We start from the raw sequence: 5,285 nt of genomic DNA on the forward strand, positions 1-5,285 counted from the left end.
GGGGGGGGGGTGATGCAATGAGGGATTTTAAAACACTAAGAAGTACCCTAAAGTTTAGAGGAAAACCGGGAAATTTTCAGATTTATTTTTTACTTTTGTGGAAGATTTTCTCTAAATTTCTATAAAAATTCTTCTTTTTTGGGTAGTAAAATCCACTATTTCGATAAACACTCGTCTATTTCGATCAGCTAGTGTGATCTTTTAGATTAAAAATTCGTGTTTTAATTTGAAAATTTTTCTATTAAATTCCGCGTACAAAATGAATCTCTTTTGTTTAAAAATTCAATTATTTTGTTAAACATTATTCCATTTTCGACAGAAACTTTCTTCTTTTGAATTAAAAACTCGATTTTTAATTTGCAAATTTTTACTATCAAATTCTGGGTTATGAATTTGTTTTTTTTTAATTCAAAAAAGTAGTTGAATTTGTAAACAAAAGAGATTAATTCTTAACCCAGAATTTAATAGTAACAATTTTCAAATTGAAATCGTGATTTTAATTCAAAAGATTAAAATTTCTGTCGAAAATGAAATAATGTTTAAAAAAATATTTAAATTTTTAAACAACAAGTTAAATTTTTATCCAAAAAGCTGAATTGTATAATAAAAAAGGCATTTTAAATAAAATAAATGAAGTTTGTATAAAAGAAATTTATTTTTCCACAAGTCTAATTTTCTAGACAAAATATTAATGTTTAATCATAGTTACATTTTCGACAAAAAGATTAATTTTCTTGTGGTTATAAAAAAATTACTTTTTATTTTAAAATATTTTAATTTTTCTGCTATATCATCAGAGATTGTACCTTACCGACAGTAGATCAACCCTCCAAACCATCAAGGCAGAAAATCTACACTATGTCGATCAAGTTAAGATTCTTCAATAACAGAAAATGCTTAACGTCTTAATAAGACTAGATGGAAAATAATATTTTTTAAATTAAAATTATTTCTTGAAAAAAAGATGGAGTAGGATCTTTTTATCAAGAAATAATTTTAATTTAAAAAATTACTTTTTAAACAATAATAAAAAAAATCCTACAAAATAGTTAAATTTTTTCTACCATATTGATGAATCATCAACAAAAAAATCAGCCTCAAATATTTGAAATTCTTTAAATTCTCTTTAAAATTCCTTGAAATTAAAAAAAAAAACCTAAAATATTTCAAATCTATTACAGTCTCATATTATATTATTTAAATAATTTGAACATTCCTTGCAATCTATTAAAATATCCTAAAATATATCAAATCCTTCAAAATCCCATATAGTAAATTACCGTAATCAATTGAAAATTCTTTGAAATCTTTTAATTCGCTCGAATTTTTCAAATCCTTCAAAATCTTTTGAAATACCTAGAACCTTTTTAAAGATTTGAAAAGACTTTGGAATTTTTTTAAATAACCCTTCTAAATCTTGTTTAATTCTTAGAAATTCCTTTAAATTATAAAAATAAATTTAAAGTTTCTTGACATCTTTTAAAACGTCCTCATATATTTAAAATCTTTTGAAATCTCTGAAAATTTTTTAAAGCTTCAGATTGATATTTAGAAAACAAAAAAGTTTCAATACGTTAAATATTCAAATGTTAGTAGATTAAAGTTTTGAAAATGGGAACAATAAAAATGCAAAGCTTTCGAAACGTAATTTTCAAAACTTTTCAATGATGAAATATGAATAATTTTCAACTCGATGGGATTCAAGTCTTCAAAATTTTAATTGTAAATTTGGAAGTTTATTTACAAACAATTAGTAATCATAAATAAATTGAAAGCATTTAAAATTCAGCGTATGTTTTTCAACAACAAAAAATATATACATAATGTTATAATTACATACAAAAATCGTTTCAGAAATAGTTAAGTTTTAACTCGAATAATTTCTTCTAAAACTTTAATTTAATAGTTTGACTAATCTACAAACATTTCAATATCTAACGTCTTAAAATTTTACTCTTTTCTAAATTACAATCTGGAGCTTTAAAAAATTTCAAGAAATGTTTAAAGATTTTAAATATTTGCGGATATTTTAAAAGATATCGGGGAAAGTTAATTTTATTTTTATAACTTAAAGGTATTTCAAAGAATTAAAAGAAAGTTAGAAGGGTTAATTAAAAAAAATACAAAAGTAGTTTAAAAATCTTTTTAAAAAAGTTCAAGGTATGTCAAAATATTTTGAAGGTATTGCAATATTTGAGAGTATTTAAGAATTTTCCAAGAAACTTCTAAATGGATACGGTAATTTAATATGCGATTTTGAAAGATGTGATATATTTTAGTATATTTTAATAGATTCCAAGGAATGAACACTAGCCTAGCAAGGGAGTTGTTCATCTCCGGGGAGTCGTGGGACCGGTACCTCTAGAGAAAAAGGTTTTCTCTAAGTACTTAAGGCTGTTGCTCTTGGTGGTTCGGAACCCACCTTAAACTGTAGGTCCCCCTTCCACCACCAAGTAAGTGTGTGGAGGGGTGTGTAAAGGAATAGAGAAGGTGTAAGAAAAATGTAAACCCTTAGGGGACACATTAGAAGCTTCCACATTTTAAAAGATTTGAAATATATTAGGATATTTTTTAAATTCCATATAAAAATCCCCTGAAATATTTCAAATCCTCCAAAATCTTATATTAAATTCTTAAATTCAATGGAAAATTCCATGGAATCTATTAAAATATACTAAAATATATCAGATCTTTCAAAATCTCATATTAAATTACCGTATCCAATTAGAAATTTCTTGGAAAATTCCTAAATACGCTCAAATATTACAATTCATTCAAAATATTTTGACATACCTTGAACTTTTTAAAAAAGATTTTTAAACTACTTTTGAATTTTTTTAAATAACCCTTCTAACTTTCTTTTAATTCTTTGAAATACATTTAAATTATAAAAATAAAATGAACATTCCTCGATATCTTTTAAAACATCCTCAAATATTTAAAATCTTTTGAAATATCTTGAAATTTTTTAAAGCTTCAGATTGTAATTTAGAAAAGAGAAAAATTTTAAGACGTCAGATATCGAAATGTCTGTAGATTAGTCAAACTATTAAATTAAAGTTTTAGGAGAAATTATTCGAGTTAAGGCTTAACTATTTCTAAAACGATTTTTGTATATAATTATAACATTATGTATATATTTTTTGTTGTTGAAAAAAAAACTTTTGAATTTTGAATGCTTTCAATTTATTTATGATTACTAATTGTTTGTAAATAAACTTCCAAGTTTACAATTAAAATTTTGAAGACTTGAATCCCATCGAGTTGAAAATTATTCATATTTCATCATTGAAAAGTTTTGAAAATTAAGTTTCGAAAGCTTTGCATTTTTATTGATCCCATTTTCAAAACTTTAATCTACTCACATTTGAATATTTAACGTTTTGAAACTTTTCTGTTTTCTAAATTTCAATCTGAAGCTTTAAAAAATTTCAAAAGATTTCAAAAGATTTCAAATATATGAGGACGTTTTAAAAGATGTCAAGTAATTTTCAATTAATTTTTATAATCTAAAGGAATTTCTAAGAATTAAACAAGATTTAGAAGGGTTATTTAAAAAAATTCCAAGGTCTTTTCAAATCTTTAAAAAAAATTCTAGGTATTTCAAAAGATTTTGAAGGATTTCAAAAATTGGAGCGAATTAAAAGATTCCAAAGAATTTTCAATTGATTACGGTAATTTACTATATGGGATTTTGAAGGATTTGATATATTTTAGGATATTTTAATAGATTGAAAGAAATGCTCAAATTATTTAAATAATGTAATATGAGACTGTAATAGATTTGAAATATTTTAGTTTTTTTTTTAATTTCAAGGAATTTTAAGAGCTTTGAGAATTTTCAAGAGACTTCAAAAGAATTTAAAGAATTTCAAATATTTGAGGCTGATTTTTTTGTTGATGATTCATCCATATCGTAGAAAAAATTTAACTATTTTGTAGGATTTCTTTTTGTTATTGTTTAAAAAGTAATTTTTTAAATTAAAATTATTTCTTGAAAAAAGATCCTACTCCATCTTTTCTTCAAGAAATAATTTTAATTTAGAAAATATTAGTTTCCATCTAGTCTTATTAAGACGTTAAGCATTTTCTGTTATTGGAGATTCTTAACTTGATCGATATTGTGTAGATTTTCTGCCTTCATGGTTTGGAGGGTTGATCTACTGTCGGTAAGGTACAATCTTTGATGATATAGCAGAAAAATTAAAAAATTAAAAAATAAAAAGTAATTTTTTTATAACTACAAGAAAATTAATCTTTTTGTCGAAAATGTAACTATGATTAAACATTAATATTTTGTCTAGAAAATTAGACTTGTCGGAAAATAAATTTATTTTATACAAAGTTCATTTATTTTATTTAAAATGCCTTTTTTTATTATACAATTCAGCTTTTTGGATAAAAATTTCACTTGTTGTTTAAAAATTTAACTATTTTTTTGAACATTATTTCATTTTCGACAGAAATTTTAATCTTTTGAATCAAAAACTCGATTTCAATTTGAAAATTGTTACTATTAAATTCTGGGTTAAGAATTAATCTCTTTTGTTTACAAATTCAACTACTTTGTTGAATTTAAAAAAAAACATAGATTAATTCTTAACCCAGAATTTGATAGTAAAAATTTCCAAATTAAAAATCGAGTTTTTAATTCAAAAGAAGAAAGTTTCTGTCGAAAATGGAATAATGTTTAACAAAATAGTTGAATTTTTAAACAAAAGAGATTAATTTTGAACGCGGAATTTAATAAAAAAAATTTCAAATTAACACGCGAATTTTTAATCTAAAAGATCACACTAGCTGTTCGAAATAGACGAGTGTTTATCGAAATAGTTGATTTTACTATCCAAAAAAAATGACTTTTTATGGAAGTTTAGAGAAAATCTTCCACAAAAGTAAAAAATGAATCTGAAAATTTCCCGGTTTCCTCTAAACTTTAGGGTACTTCTTAGTGTTTGAAAATCTGGGCTATGATTCCCGGTTTTCCCAGGGAGCGGCCACCCAACTTGAACTTGTGCAGTTATTTAATTTTTTCAAAAATTGCTTTCTTCGCTATCGAGCAGTTTAACTGAGCGTAAAATGCCAACCACCTCAATTCTAATTTCTAAACCTGCCTGAGTCAAAGCCGATATCAGGTTGTGTGCGTGCGGTAACCTACGATGGCCACGCGACGCACCCATATAAAGGTTTGAGGGCGACTTTTATTTACCTCATGTCGGTTATTGTCGGTGGTGCAGATCTTTGCACACCGACCGAGTCCTGGAATCACTCGTGAATTTAAAACC

The 5,285-nt window shown here is 24.8% G+C and overlaps 1 protein-coding gene across 1 annotated transcript in view; it reads right to left on the reverse strand.

The window, feature by feature from the left end:
• The window catches only part of LOC117174079 (ubiquitin domain-containing protein 1), a 305,357-nt gene that overhangs the window by 25,538 nt on the left and 274,534 nt on the right, over positions 1-5,285 (reverse strand). The window lies entirely within an intron of this gene.

This window comes from Belonocnema kinseyi, chromosome 6 (assembly GCF_010883055.1).
Source record: "Belonocnema kinseyi isolate 2016_QV_RU_SX_M_011 chromosome 6, B_treatae_v1, whole genome shotgun sequence".
NCBI lineage: Eukaryota > Metazoa > Arthropoda > Insecta > Hymenoptera > Cynipidae > Belonocnema > Belonocnema kinseyi.